Source organism: Callospermophilus lateralis, chromosome 3 (genome assembly GCF_048772815.1).
Source record: "Callospermophilus lateralis isolate mCalLat2 chromosome 3, mCalLat2.hap1, whole genome shotgun sequence".
Classification (NCBI taxonomy): Eukaryota; Metazoa; Chordata; class Mammalia; order Rodentia; family Sciuridae; genus Callospermophilus; species Callospermophilus lateralis.
In genome coordinates this window covers 145,876,507-145,891,416 of record NC_135307.1, presented here as the reverse complement: position 1 = coordinate 145,891,416, position 14,910 = coordinate 145,876,507, and the positions used below count along the sequence as shown (strand labels likewise).

The following is a 14,910-nucleotide window of genomic DNA, read 5'->3' as shown; positions in this document are numbered from 1 at the left end:
ACGTAAGTTAATATGTGGGCACAACAATGTGCGGCATAAAGTATTCATTGCTTTGTTACCTTTTATTAGGTTATAAATTATTCAAATATTTATAATTTTATCATCAAACAGGCTTTTGCCATCTTTAAAAAATGATTTATAATTCTATGTATAGTGATTAGAGAATGTAGTCCCTATATTACCATTTGGTCCTTTGTTATAGTCTTAGTATCTCTGCTGAGATTCCCTGTCTTTTCATTCATCTTGAGCATATTTTCCTTTAAGTCTGTGAGCATAATCATAGGAGTTGTCTTAAAATTCTTGTGTGCCACCCTAGATTTTGGTCATTTGTGGGTTTGGTCTCCATAGATTGTCTTTTCTTTTGACAGTGGGTTATTTTCCTAGTTTTTCGCATGTCAAGTAATTTTGGATTCTGGTTATTGAAATTAAGATGTCATGGAGGTGCTGGAGTTTTTTCCTCTGAAGAGCATCTTAATTTTGTTGGACTCAAACTATAAAGTTTATATCTTACTTGGTGGCTCAAATTTTCAGTTCAGTTCTTTTATCCTTAGCTATAGTCTAGGACTAGTCAGAGATTTAGGTAAAATTTATATGTGTATTTTTGGCCCGCCCTTTTTCTCTCTCTCCTTTTTACCATGCCCCGCCCCCTGTAGTTTTTAGTCACTTTGTTGCACTTTGGTCCTTCAGGTCACAAGAACTGCAGACTTTCTATTGGCATAGTAGCCTCCCCAGTATGGCACTGACTTCCCCTACTCTCTCGTGTTGATCCTTTCTTCTAAGTGCTGACTCCCCCCAGAACCTTCCTGTATAATGCCCTCAGCTCTTCGGATTTTTGTATTCTGTTCATTTGTGGTTGTTATCTACTGGAAATTTAGGTCTACTAGAAGTTTCTTGGCCATATTGTATTCCATATAATATTGATTCTTTGAAAATGGTTGAGATATGCATTTTAGTCTGGTAAATGGACATTTTTGTTTTAATAAATATCTAATGTATAAATTGAAAGATATTTTCCTTAACTATTTTAAACAATGTTCTATATATCCATTAGCTCAAGTTATTGTGACAGAAAAATCGTTGTGTCTCATTTTGAGCCTGCTTAATTTATTTTAGAGGTATATATAAACTCTGGACAATTTCACTTTTTCTTTAAATTTATTTTTTGGTTGTACATGGACATAATACCTTTATTTTATTTATTTTTATGTGGGCCTCGGGTGTGCTAGGCAAGCACTCTACCCCTGAGCCACAACCTCAGCCCCTCACCTTCTAATTCTATCAATTTTTACTTTATCTGTTGTAAGGCAGTATTATGTGGTGCCTACAGATCTTGGAGCTATATTCCTGGTGAGCTATTCCTTTTATCATCATGTAGTAAGCCATTTTTATCCCTGGTAATACTTTTGGCCTCCTAGCTGTGTTTTCATCTAATATTAATATTGTCAGTCAAGTTTTACTTTGGTTGATGTTTGCCTGATATTACTTTTCCTTTCTTTTCTTCTTCCTTCCATCTATCCATTATTCATTTCTTTCTTTTTGTGGTGCTAGAGATTGAACCAGGGCTTGCACATGTTAAGCACGTGCTTTACCCCCGAGCTACATCCCCACTGCTTTTTATTTCATTTTGAGGCAGGGTCCAGCTACAGGTTGCCCAGATTGGCCTTCAATTCCTGGGCTCAAGCAATGCTCCTGCCTTAGACTCCTAAGTAGCTGAGATTACAAGGGTACACCCCCAAGCCCAGTTCTTAGATTTATTTTCAGTCCCCTCTGTCATAATATTTTATGTGTTTTTTAAAAGTAATTTGTATCTGAACTTGGGAATATCTGTCTCTTTTTTTTTGTAGGGTTCATTTTTTTTTTAACTCTCCAGTATGTATTTCATCATTTATTTTCTTTTAAAAATTTTGTTCTAATTAGTTACACATGACAGTAGAATGCATTTTGACACTTCATACATAAATGGAGTATAACTGCTCATTCTTCTGGTGGTACATGATATAGAGTTACAACGGTTGTGTAATCATATATGCACATAGGGTAATAATTTCCAATTCATTGTACTATCCTTCCTACCTCCAAATGTCCTTGCCTCCTTTCACTTCTCTTTGTGTAATGCAAAGTACCTCTGTTCTTTCCTAGCCCTCCCCACACTTATTGAGAGTTACAATCCGCATATCAGATAAAACATTTGGCCTTTGGTTCTTTGGGATTGGCTTATTTTGCTTAGCATGATATTCTCCACCCATTTATCAACAAATGCCTTCATTTCGTTCTTATTTAAGGCCGAGTAATATCCATGGTGTATGTACACCACATTTTCTTTATCCATTCATCTGTTGAAGGGCATCTCGAGGTTAGCTGTTGTGGCTTGAGCTGCTATAAACATTGATGTGGCTGTGTCACTGTAGTATGGGATTTTAAGTCCTTCGGGTATAAACTAAGAAATGGTATAACTGGGTCAATGGTCATTCCGTTCCTAATTTTTCTAAAGAATCTCCATATTGAATTTCCAGAGTGGTTGCACCAATTTGTAGTCCCACCAACAATCTATGTGTGTACCTTTTCCCCCACATCCTCGAAAACATTTATTGTTGCCTGTATTCTTGATAATTGCCATTCTGACTGGAGTGAGATGAAATCTCAGTGTAGTTTTTTTTTTTTTTTTAAAAGCTGTACACTTTTTTTTTTTTAAATATTTATTTATTTTTTTTTAGTTCTCGGCAGACACAACATCTTTGTTGGTATGTGGTGCTGAGGATCGAACCCGGGCCGCACGCACGCCAGGCAAGCACGCTACCGCTTGAGCCACATCCCCAGCCCTCAGTGTAGTTTTGATTTACATTTTTCTGATTGCATTTATCTAATTGCTAGAGATGTTGAACACTTTTTTAATATATTGGTTGACCAATATATTTAAAAAATGAAATGTTCAGTTTCTTTGCCCATTTATTGATTTTTGTGTGTGTGTGTGTGTGAAGTTTTTTGAGTTCTTTGTATATTTTGGTGATTAATGCTCTATCTGAGGGGCAGGTGGTAAAGATTTTCTCCCATTCTGTAGGATCTCCTTGTGTTCTTGATTGTTTGCTGCGAAAAAGCTTTTTAGTTTGGGCTGGGGTTGTGGTTCAGCGGTAGAGTGCTCGCCTAGCATGTGCGAGGGGCTGCGTTCAATCTTTAGCACCACATAAAAATAAATAAAGGTATGTGTCCAACTAAAATATTAAAAAAAAAAAGAAAAAAAGCTTTTTAATTTGATTCCATCCCATTTTACTCTTGATTTTATTTCTTACACTTCAGGAGTCTTATTAAGGAAGTCAGTTTGTGAGCCAACATAATAGAGACTTGGCCCTACTTTTTCTTCTGTTTGATGCACGGTCTCTGTTCTAGTGCCTAAGTCCTTGATCCACTTTGCGTTGAGTTTTGGACTGGGTGAGAGATAGGGTTTATATTTCATTCTGTTACATATAGATTTGCACTTTTTTTAGCACCATTTGTTGAAGAGGCTATCTTTTCTCCAATTTATGTTTTTGGTGCCATTGTCTAATATGAGATAATTGTACTTATGTGGGTTTGTCTCTGTGTCTTCTAATCTGTATCATTGGTTTTAATTTTTTTAAATTTTAATATGTGACAAAATGCATTACAATTCATATTATACATATAGAGCACAATTTTTCAAATATTTGATTGTCCACAAGTAGAGTCACACCATTCTCGTCTTCATACATGTACTTAGGATAGTGATGTCCATCTCATTCCACTGTCTTTCCTACCCCCATGCCCACTCCCTTCTCCTTCCTACCCTTTGACCTGTCTAGAGTTCATCTAATTCTCCCATGCCCCCTACTCCCAACCCCTTTATGGATCAGCATCTTTAAATCAGAGAAAACATTTATCATTTATTTTGGGGGGATTAGCTAACTTCACTTAGCATTATATTCTCCAACTCCATCCATTTTTTCTGCAAATGCCACGATTTTATTCTCTTCTAATGCTGAATAATATTCCATTGTGTATATATACCACATTTTATTTATCCATTCATCTACTTAAGGCCATCTTGGTTGAATCTACAGTTAGCTATTGTGAATTGTGCTGCTATAAACATTGATGTGGCTGTGTCCCTATAGTATGCTATTTTTAAGTCCTTTGTGTATAGACCTAGGAGAGGGATAGCTGGATCAAATGGTGAATCCATTCCCACTGTTCCAAGGATTCCATACTGCTTTCCATATTGGCTGTACCAATTTGCAGTCCCACCAACAATGTATGAGTGTTTCTTTTCCCCTACATCCTTGTCAACACTTATTGTTGTTTGTATTTTTTTTAATGTTTTAAAATTTTTTATTTAATTCTGAATATTCTTATTTTTTCTTGTGAATTCTTCTTTGACCTATGAGTTATTCAGAAATTGGTTAATTTCCAAGTACTTGAAAAAATTTTTAGGTATCTTTTGTTATTGATTTTTTAAATTTATTCTAATTTGTTATACATGGTGACAGAATGCAATTCATTTCATGTTACACATATAGAGCACAATTTTTCAAGACACTGGCTGTACACAAAGTATTTTCTTACCATTTGTGTTTTATACTTAGGGTAATGTTGTCTAACTCATTCCACTATCATTCCTACCTCCTTGCCCCCTCCTTTTCCCCTCCCCATTACCCTATCTAAAGTTCCTGCATTCCTCCCATGCTCCCTCTCCCTACTCTACTATGAGTTGGTCACCACATATCAGAGACAACATTTGGCATTTGGATTTTTGGGATTGGCTTCAACTTCACTTACCATTATATTCTCCAACTTCATCCATTTCCTTGCAAATGCCTCAATTTTATTCTCTTTTAATGCTGAGCAATGTTCTATTTTGTACACATACCAAAGTTTCCGTATCCATTCATCTACTGAAGGGGATGTAGGTTAGTTCCACAATTTTAGCTATTGTGAATTATGCTGCTACAAACATTAATATGGCTGTGTTCCTGTAATATGCTGTTTTTAAGTTCTTTGGGTATAAACCAAGGAGTGGGATAGCTGGGTCAAATGGTGGTTCCGTTCCTAGTTTTCCAAGGAATCTCCGTACTGCTTCCAGATTGGCTACACCAATTTGCAGTCCCACCAATAATGTATGAGTCTGCCTTTTCCTCCACATCCTCACCTCACTTATTGTTGTTTGTATTCTTAATAGATGCCATTCTGACTGGAGTTAGATGAAATCAGAGTAGTTTTGGTTTGAATTTCTATAATTGCTAGAGATGTTGAACATTTTTTCATATATTTGTTGATTGATTGTATTGGTGTCAATACCATGCCATTTTTGTTACTGTAGCTCTACAGTATAATTTAAGGTCTGCTATTGTGATGCCTTCTGCTTCAGTTTTCTCACCAGCATTGCTTTGGGTATTCTAGGTCTCTTATTTTTCCAAATGAATTTCATGATTTCCTTTTCTGTTTCTATGAAGAACATCATTGGGATTTTAATAGGAATTACATTAAATTTTTATAAAATTTTTGGTAGTATGGCCATTTTGACAATGTTAATTCTGTCTGTTCAAGAGCATGGAAGATCTTTCCATCATCTAAGGTCATCTTCAATTTCTTTCTTTAGTGTTCTGTAGTTTTCATTGTAGAGGTCTTTCACCTCTTTTGTTAGAATGATTCCCCAATATTTTTTTCCTGAAGCTATGGTGAATGGAGTAGTTTTCCTAATTTTTCTTTCAGTGGATTCATCACTGATGTATAGGAATGCATTAGATTTTTGGGTACTGCTTCTTTGCCAAATTTGTTTATTAGTTCTAGAAGTTTTCTGGTGGAATTTTTTGGGTCTTCTACATATAGAATCATGTTGTGGGTGAATAGGGATAGTTTGAGTTCTTCTTTTCCTATTTGAATCCCTTTAATCTCTTTCTTCTGTCTAATTGCTCTGACTAGAGTTTCAAGGATGATTTTGATTGGAAGTAATGAAAGAGGACCTCCTTGTCTTGTTTCAGTTTTTAGAGGGAATGTTTTCAGTTTTTCTCCATTTAAAATGATATTGGCCCTGGGCTTAGCTTAGGTAGCTCTTAAAATGTTAAAGTATGTTCCTACTATCCCTAGGTTTTCTAGTGTTGTGAACATGAAGAGGTGCTGTATTTTGTCAAATGCTTTTTCGGCACCTTTTTGAGATGATCATATGATTCTTTAAAGCCTATTAATGTGATGAATTACATTTATTGATTTTCATATGCTGAACCAACCTTGTATTTCTGGAATGATTTTGGACATTGTGGTCATCAATCCTCACTTGATTATGGTACACTATCTTTTAAAAATGTTTTTGTGTGTGATTTGCCAGAATTTTATTGAGAATTTCTGCATCTGTGTTCATCAGGGATATTCATCTGAAGTTTTCTTTCCTTGATGTGTCTTTATCTGGTTTTGGTATCAGGGTGATACTAGCTTTATAGAATGATTTTGGAAAGGTTCCCTCCTTTTCTATTTCATGGAATAATTTGAGGTATATTGGTCTTAATTCTTCTTTGAAGATCTTTTAGAACTTCGCTGAGAATCCATCTGGTCCTGGGTTTTTCTGGGTTGATAGGCTTTTGATGGCATCTTCTATTTCATTGTTTGAAATTGATCTGTTTAAATTGTATATGTCCTCTTGATTCAGTTTGGGTAGGTAATATGTCTAGAAATTTTTCAATGTCTTCAAGATTTTCTATTTCATTGGAGTATAAATTTTCAAAATAGTTCCTGATTATCTTCTGTATTTCAGTAGTGTCTGTCATGGTTTTCCATTTCCATCACAAATTTTAGTAATTTGAGTTTTCTCTCTTTTGTGAGTGTGGCTAAGGGTTTCTCTCTTTATTTTTGTGAGTGTGGCTAAGAGTTTATCAATTTTATTTATTTTTCAATGAACCAATTTTTTGTTAATTTTTTCAGTTGTTTTTTGTTTCAACTTTATTGATTTCAGCTCTGATTTTAATTATTTCCTGTCTTCTAATGCTTTTGGTGTTGATTTTTCTTTTTCTAGGACTTTGAGATGTAATGTTAGATGTTAGGCCATCTATTTGTTCATTTTCTATTCTTTTAATGAATGAGCTCAATTCAGTGAACTTTCCTTTTAGAACTACTGTCACAGTTTCCCACAGATTTTGATATTTTATGTTACTATTCTTATTTACCTCTAAGAATTTCTTTCATCCCTGATTTCTTCTGCTATCTGTTCATCATTCAATAGTGTATTATTTAATCACCAGGTGTCAGAGTAGCTTCTGTTTTTTATTTTTTCATTGATATAATTTCATTCCATTATGATCTGTTAGAATGTAAGGTATTATCTCTACTTTTTTTTTGTATTTTCTAAGAGTTGCTTTGTGGCATAAAATATGGTCTGTTTTAGAAAATGATCTGCATGCCGATGAGAAGAAAGTGAATTCGCTCATTGATGGATGAAATATTCTACATATGTTCTTTAAGTCTAAATTATTGGTTGTATTATTTAGTTCTGTAGTTTCTTTATTTAGTTTTTGTTTGGGGGATCTATCCAGTGGTGAGAGAGGTGTGTTAAAGTAGTGTTGAAAACATTATGTTGCAGTCTATTTGATTCTTGAAATTGTGAAGGGTTGGTTGATGTATGTAGGTGCTCCATTGTTTGGGGCATAAATATTTGCAATTGGTATATGTTATTGATGTATAAGTCCTTTAAGCAGTATGAAATAGACTTTTTGTCCCTTTTGATTAACTTTATTTTGAAATCCACTTTATCTGATATGAGGATGGAAACCCTTGCTTGTTTATGAGATCCATGTGAGTGATATGTTTTTTTTCCCATACTTTCACTTGAAGTCTGTTGATGTCTTTGCCTATGAGGGTGAGTCTCTTGGAGACAGCATATTGTTGGGTCTCGTTTTTTAATCCATTCTGCCAGTCTGAGTCTTTTGGTTGATTAGTTTAGGCCATTAACATTCAAGGTTATTATTGAGATGTGATTTGTGTTCCCATTCATTTTGATTTATTTCTGGTTTTTAGTTTGAATTAGTTTCTACTTTGATTGACTATTTCTTTAGTGTACTTCCTCCCTTGGCTGATTTTCACTTTTTTTTTCATTTTATCTTCATGGAATATTTTGTTAAGAATGTTTTGTTGCAGACTTTCTAGTTGTGAATTCTTTTTTTAAAATATTTTTTAATTGTAGATGGACACAATATGTTTATTTATTTTTATGTGGTGCTGAGGATCAAACCCAGTGCCTCATATGTGCAAGGTAAGAAGAACTCTGCCACTGAGCCATTATCCTAGCCCCTCTACTTGTGAATTCTTTTTAAGTTTTGTTTATCATGGAAGGTTTTTATTTCATCTTCCAATCTGAAGACTAATTTTGCTGGATATAGAATTTTTGTTTCACATCCATTTTCTTTCAGAGCTTGGTATATATTATTCCAGGTCCTTCTAGCTTTGAGAGTCGTTTTGAGAAATCACCTGAGATCCAAATTGGTTTCCCCCTATATATAATCTGATATTTTTTTCTTTTTTTTTTTTTTTTTTTTTTTTTTGGCAGAAGGGGTTTTATTGATTCAGCATGCTGAGGCTCCAGGCTCACTCAGGAAGATAGAGCAGCACAGAGTCCAGAGCAGAGGTCAGGCAGAGCTTAAGTACACTTTTTGGAGGGGGTGGGGGCTTTGCATACATCAGAACAAATCATCATGAGGCGCAGGAAAATTGGACAACAACTCTGAGTCATTCATTGGCGGGAACAGATTGGACAGGGGTGATTGGTCACTTCTAAGTGGGGTGAACATTTAAACTGATTGGTTCTGGGGCCCGAGGTGCCTATGTGCCATTTTACACAGAGTCCCAAGTGATATTTTTTTCTTGCAGCCTTTAAAATTCTATCCTTATTCTGTATGTTGGGCATTTTCATAATAATGTGCCTTGGTATGGGTCTGTTGTAATTTTGTACATTCGGGGTCCTGTACACCTCTAGTATTTGATTTTCCTTTCATTCTTTAGGTTTGAGAAATTTCCTGATATTATTTTATTGAAAAGATTGTACATTCTTTTGGTTTGCATCTCTGCACTTTCATCTATCCTGATAAATCTTAAATTTGGTCTTTTCTTATTATCCCATAATTCTTGGAAGTTCTTTTCATGGTTTCTTAACATCTTCTCTCCATGGTCAACTCTATTTTCAAGATTATATATTTCATCTTCATTGCCTGAGGTTCTAACTTCCAAGTTGTCTAGTTCGTTGGTGATGCTTTCTATTGAATTTTAATTTGGTTTATTGATTCCTTCATTTTGAGAATTTCTACTTGATTTCTTTTCAGAATCTGTCTTTACTGAAGTGATTTTTCACCTCCTGAATTTTATCTTTGATTTCACTCCTTACACCATCCTTTATGGCACATATCAGTTTAATAATGTACATTCTAAACTCCTCTGACATTTCTTCTACTGTGTTGTCAATGGATTTTAATATTGGAGCATCTTAGTTTGTTTGGGGCACTTTGTTTCATTGTTTTTTTCATGTTTGTGTGTCTAACCATCTAGCAGTGTGAATTTGAGGAAGTAGGTTTCTACCCTGTAGATTTATATTGTCCCTGAAGGTTTCAAGTACTTCACTTTTAATGGGGAGACAAATAACAACAGCCTTAGACCAAATAGCTCCCATTAAGATATCTATAGTTTTTGTCACAATAAACAGAAATTATGTGTTCAGTTAACTGTCTACAATATATCTAGTAAATTTGCAAAAGTGTTTATAATTTCATAGTGGACAAAGAACAGAAGTGGTATAGGATGTTATTGTGATGTTTGTGAGGAAGGAGGAGAGAAGATAGAAGTAAAAACAAAATAGGAAGAGTAAAATAGTAATTAATAGAGGTTGGCTATTAGTAGGAGAAAAGATAGAAGGAGAATTCAGGGAGACAGATAAGTGAGAGGATATATATACATATAAAATTTTTTTTAAAAAGGAAAAAACTTAAAAATAGAAAAAAAGTAAAAATAATATAGAAAAACTGTAATATACTATTCAGACATCCCAGTCCTCAATAAACTGCATGAAAAATACTTGGTTTCAAAAATGGTAGAAATGAGAGTGGGGTTGGTGGGGGAGGGAGAGAAAGGGGGAAAAGAAAGAAAATGGATCTTGATGAAAATTTGAACAATTGTTTCCACTGGAGTCCATAAGTTTCTCAGCTCCCCTTCTCAGCAGTTAGGTGGGGTTGGGTTGTCTGGAGTTTGATGCCTCTTCCACCCTCAGAATGGGTGGGGTTTTCTGGGCTGAGAGGGTTAGTCCTGGAGGTGGAACTCCTGGAGGTGGGGGGGTAGCCTTAGGTATGCTCCGGTCTCTTCACTGGGTGCCAGTTGGTCTGGAGATTTTAAATCAGCGCACCTCTAAGGCCCAATAATTGCCAGTCCAGGTTGAAAGATTATACCCCAGGAAACTCCTTGGGGAACCCTCATACGGCATAGGAGCCTGTTCTTAGCCCACTCCTTCGCCTGCGGACCTCATGATTCCTGGTCTCATGGAATCAGTCTCCAAACTCAATCTCTCCTACCTCTTTGAATTCCCAGCTGGATTGGTAGGGGAGGGTAATCCAGGTGGGTTTCCATGACCAGTATTCCCTTGTGTAAACCTCTCTCCATGCTTGATTTTCTCCTGGTCACTTAGGCCCACTGTTTGTCACATAGTGTGGGTTTTTCGAGCTCGTTTTTGGGCCAGACTCGGGTCTGCCAGTTATTGGCTTCCCCAGCGACTGGCCCCCATGCTGCATCTGCAGCTGTCTTCCATGCATACCGTTGAAAGAGATGGGGGCTTCCCTCTCAGATGTGGATACTGTGCAGCAAAGTTTACTGTGTTTTAAAATCTATAAGTTCTCCATACTCTGACATATCTCAGTCTTCCCAAGAATGGGGGTTCCTTTGATTTCTTTGTTGTTTTACATTCATGTAGGGACTGTCCTGGTATGCGCCTCCAGCCGCCATCACAGTTGTGGATCTTTCCCCCTTATTTTATTATACAAGATCTCCTCAGTCCCTGATATGTTTGGGGTGTCTAGTATTAAATTCTAGTAAAGTCTCCTCTAATTCTTGATCATTTATCCTCCTTACTGAAAAGCTGCCTGTCTGCTTTTCTTGGTTCATGCCATGGAGCAACCAAGGAAGCAACCCCTCTATTCTGCCATCTTGCTGCTTCCCTTAGATCCATGTTTTTTATATCTATGGCAGTATGAACATATCGAATTTATTTCTATCATCTTGTGTCTTGTTTTCCTTTTGTCACGCCATGCTTTTTCTTTGCCTCAGTTTTTTTACTGTTGTTCTTTCCTCCTCTCATCAGCTCTGCCTCATTCTTCCTCCCCTTTCCCTTCTTCTGGTGTGGAAGCTTCACAGTCCTTTGCAATTTTGTTGTTGTTATCTTTAAACTAAACACACATGCACAAACACAGGTATGTATTTGCCTTAAAGAAATCTAAAGGCTTCATGGATGTTTTGTTTAAAATACAAGAGCATTCATGTGCTTTAACTTTGATTTTGTGTCTTATTTTTTGTCTAATGTATTTTGTTTTTGTCTTCTCAGTTGTCATTTTTTATAGTAAGAATTATTTAGATTTTTTTTATATGTTTACCAACTTATTTGTTCAATATTGTTTCTTGCAAACTATTTCTTTGGGTATATATATATATCTTAAGGAAAATTTTTGAATGAATTTTTCAATTCAAATTGTGAGGAGTTCAGTTATTATCTTTGCTTCACCCCAACTGCCTTTATTTTACTCTTCCTCTTATTGATGATTTAATTTAACTGAATCTTGAATTCTAGGTTGAGTATTATCTTTCCCAACACTTTGAGGGTATTAGTCTTTGTTCTGATTTCTGGTTTTGCTACAAAAGGTCTTCTGTCCTTCTGATTTTAGATTCTGGGTAAATAATCTGTCTTTTCTCTCTGCAGGTTTTAAGACTTAGTGTGTTTATGTTTTATAGTCTATCTCTGGCAGATTTCCCATTTCTCTCCACTTTGGCTCTTCTGATTTTAGACGTGAGGATTCATGGCTTTTGTCAATTCTGAGAAAGGCTGGGCCTCTGCCACACTGGGAAGTGCCCCTCCCTCAGGATCTACTTATTCGCCTTCTGGAGTTGCTGTTCATTGTGTGTGGATCTTGTTATAGTTTCCTCCAAGTTTTTAGCTTTTCATGCTTTCGCTGTCTATCTCCATATTCTGGAGAATTTCTTCTCATTGCTTCCTATTTTAGCCATCCTTTTCACTGTTGTGACTAAAAGACCGGACCAGAACAATTTTAGAAGAGGAATAGTTTATTTGAGGGCTCACAGTTTCAGAGGTCTCAGTCCATAGACTGCCAGCTCCATTCATGGGGAAGGCTCCCAGTGACGCAGGACATCATGGTGGAGGAGTGTGGTAGAGAAAGCAGCTCACATAATGATCAGAAAGCGCAGAGAGAGAGACTTCATTTGCCACATACAAGTATATACTCAAGCCATGCCCCCATGCCTGCCTCCTCCAGCAATACCCCACCTGCCTTCTGGAGACCACCTTCCCCATGTTTTGGTAATGACTCTGGATCCTCATAAACAAGTACAAAACTTTAAAGACAGTTACCATTCAATTCTGTTAGGTGATTAATTCACTGATTGGGGTAACGCTTTCATAACCCAATCATTTCTTCTCTGAACTTTCTTATATTGTCTCACATGTGAATTTTGGGAGACACCTCACATCAAAACAATAATAGTTTCCCATTTCACTAGATTTCTTTCATATATGATCTGATCTCCATTTAACTCATCTGTAGGGTTTTTAATTTTTAGCAGTTGTATAATTCTGGAAGTTGAATTGATTCTTTTCTAATTCATTCTTTTTCCCAGTGTTCTATTCATTCAGTATGATTTTACCTTTCCTTTATCACTTTGTTTATTTTTAGAGCTCCACCTTCTGATTTTCTGGGGTTTGCTGATCCTTTTCTTTACTGTCTTCCCAGAAAAGGGCTGCCTAGAAATAAATTTATTCCATAGTCCTAGAGGCTGGGAAGTCCAAGATCAAGGATAAGATCAAGGATCTGATCAAGGATAAGATTTAATCTCAACAAGGGCCTGTTCCTCATAACTGGTACTTCCTCCTGTGTCCGCACATGGTGTTGGGGTCAGAGGTGCTCACTTCATTATCTTTTGCAAGGGTACTGATTTCATTCATGAAGACTCCACCCTGATGCTGTAATCACCTGTCAAAAGTTCCACCCCCTAGTACCATCCCATTGGGATAGTAGGTTCCATGGATACATTATTTGGATACATAAACATTTAGCCATAGTAGGTATGAGAACATTTTGGAGGTGGGCGTGGGTGTCAAATTTTGTGTAGTATTTCTAAGACTTCTTAGTTTTCTGACTGTATTTCATGAATAATTTATTCCTTATGGTAACCACTTTATTCCTCAGACTCAAGTATATGAGAAATGTCACATCATATCATCATCATCTGAAAGTTGAATTTACATGCACTGTGACTCCTCACCCCAGTCATTAAAGAAGACCTTCTTCCCCATGTTGTGGTAATGACCCTGGATCCTCATAAGCAAGTACAAAACTTTTAAGACAGGCTTTCAGTCCTTATAATAGCTTTGGTCACTATGGCAAAGTATGTGGTCAGAGTTTCAAAGACACCATTAAATGGCTTTCGCATATCTGTCTCATCCTTCGTGATGGGGCTTCTAGAGGAGGACTGGCACATGAGACCTAGCCTCGGTTCTGTGGAAATGGGGCATAGTCCAGCTTCTCAGAGACTCCTACTTTGCCCTTTCCACGCTGGTGAGGTCTCCTGCTTCAGCCCCTGCCTCCTGTCTTAAGGGCACCCTGTACCTCAATGCGATTGTTCTGGGAGTTCAGGTTTCAGACACTGAAGCCAAGTATGGTGGCTGTGTGAAGAGAAAGTCCTTTCTGGGCCCTCCAAAGTGTCCACAGCCAAGGAACAGAAAAGGTAACCTGTCATAAGAGCACAGAAGCAAACCACATTTGCACCTCAGGAAGTCAGTAAACTGAAGTCATTCATCATTTCTTTCATTGATTTCAAACACAAGAGTTGTCTCCTTTCTCGGTGTGCTCTGAAAACACTCAAATGATTTAAACATCATGTAGAACTTGAGTTTGTTCCCTTGGGTTTAGGGATGGTGTCAGGGACCTGGCCAAGTGTTTCTTGGGTGTCCTGTTTATGTGGTCCTTGCATTTTTGACTGGGCCTGCAGCCTGTCTGGAGTGATCTGCAGCTGATGTTAATGGATCCCTGAATGAGGATTCTCCATGGAAGACCAGAGGTCCCACAGGCCTCCTGCGCCTTTGAGGCTGGGAACCTATATCCTCATCCTACAGCTTCCTGGTGCTGAGGGTGGGCAGGGTGGTGTTGTGAAGTCTCCACTTGGTGTGCCTGGCCTTCAGCGTCTTCCTGGAATACCCCCGGGCACCTTGTGTAAGGCATGTGCTCAGTAGCTATTGTTTCTACATTTGTTGTCTTATGTGTTTAGTTCTCACAAGCTTTGAAGAGACTCTCCTGCCATTTGGTTTATATGAACCCACGTGTTCATCTAAGTCCCTTGATTTCATTTTAATTTCTTTTTCAGACTAATAACTGAGGAAATTTTTTGGATTTTCTTTCGAGGTGCTGAGTGGGTGGAGGATGCTTATTAATAACCCTTTGGGAAGAATAAAATTAAAACTCAATTACATCATTCTATAAAAATCATTGTTTTTGCTGTTGTTATTCCCTGAGGCTTTATGACTGTGTGGGTTTGGATTGTATTGGATACTGTAAATAGATGCAGCCCATTGCCCACCTGTGTGGCCTGGGAGTGGACACAGTGCTGGACGGCCCTTGGCGATCTTGGGTGGGCTCTATTCACCAGCATGTGGTGGTG

General features: G+C 37.0%; 1 protein-coding gene across 2 annotated transcripts in view; it reads left to right on the top strand.

Annotated features, from left to right (window-relative positions):
• Adamts17 (ADAM metallopeptidase with thrombospondin type 1 motif 17) overlaps positions 1 to 14,910 on the top strand; it is a 347,197-nt gene that overhangs the window by 18,796 nt on the left and 313,491 nt on the right. The gene's annotated exons all lie outside the window — the stretch shown is intronic.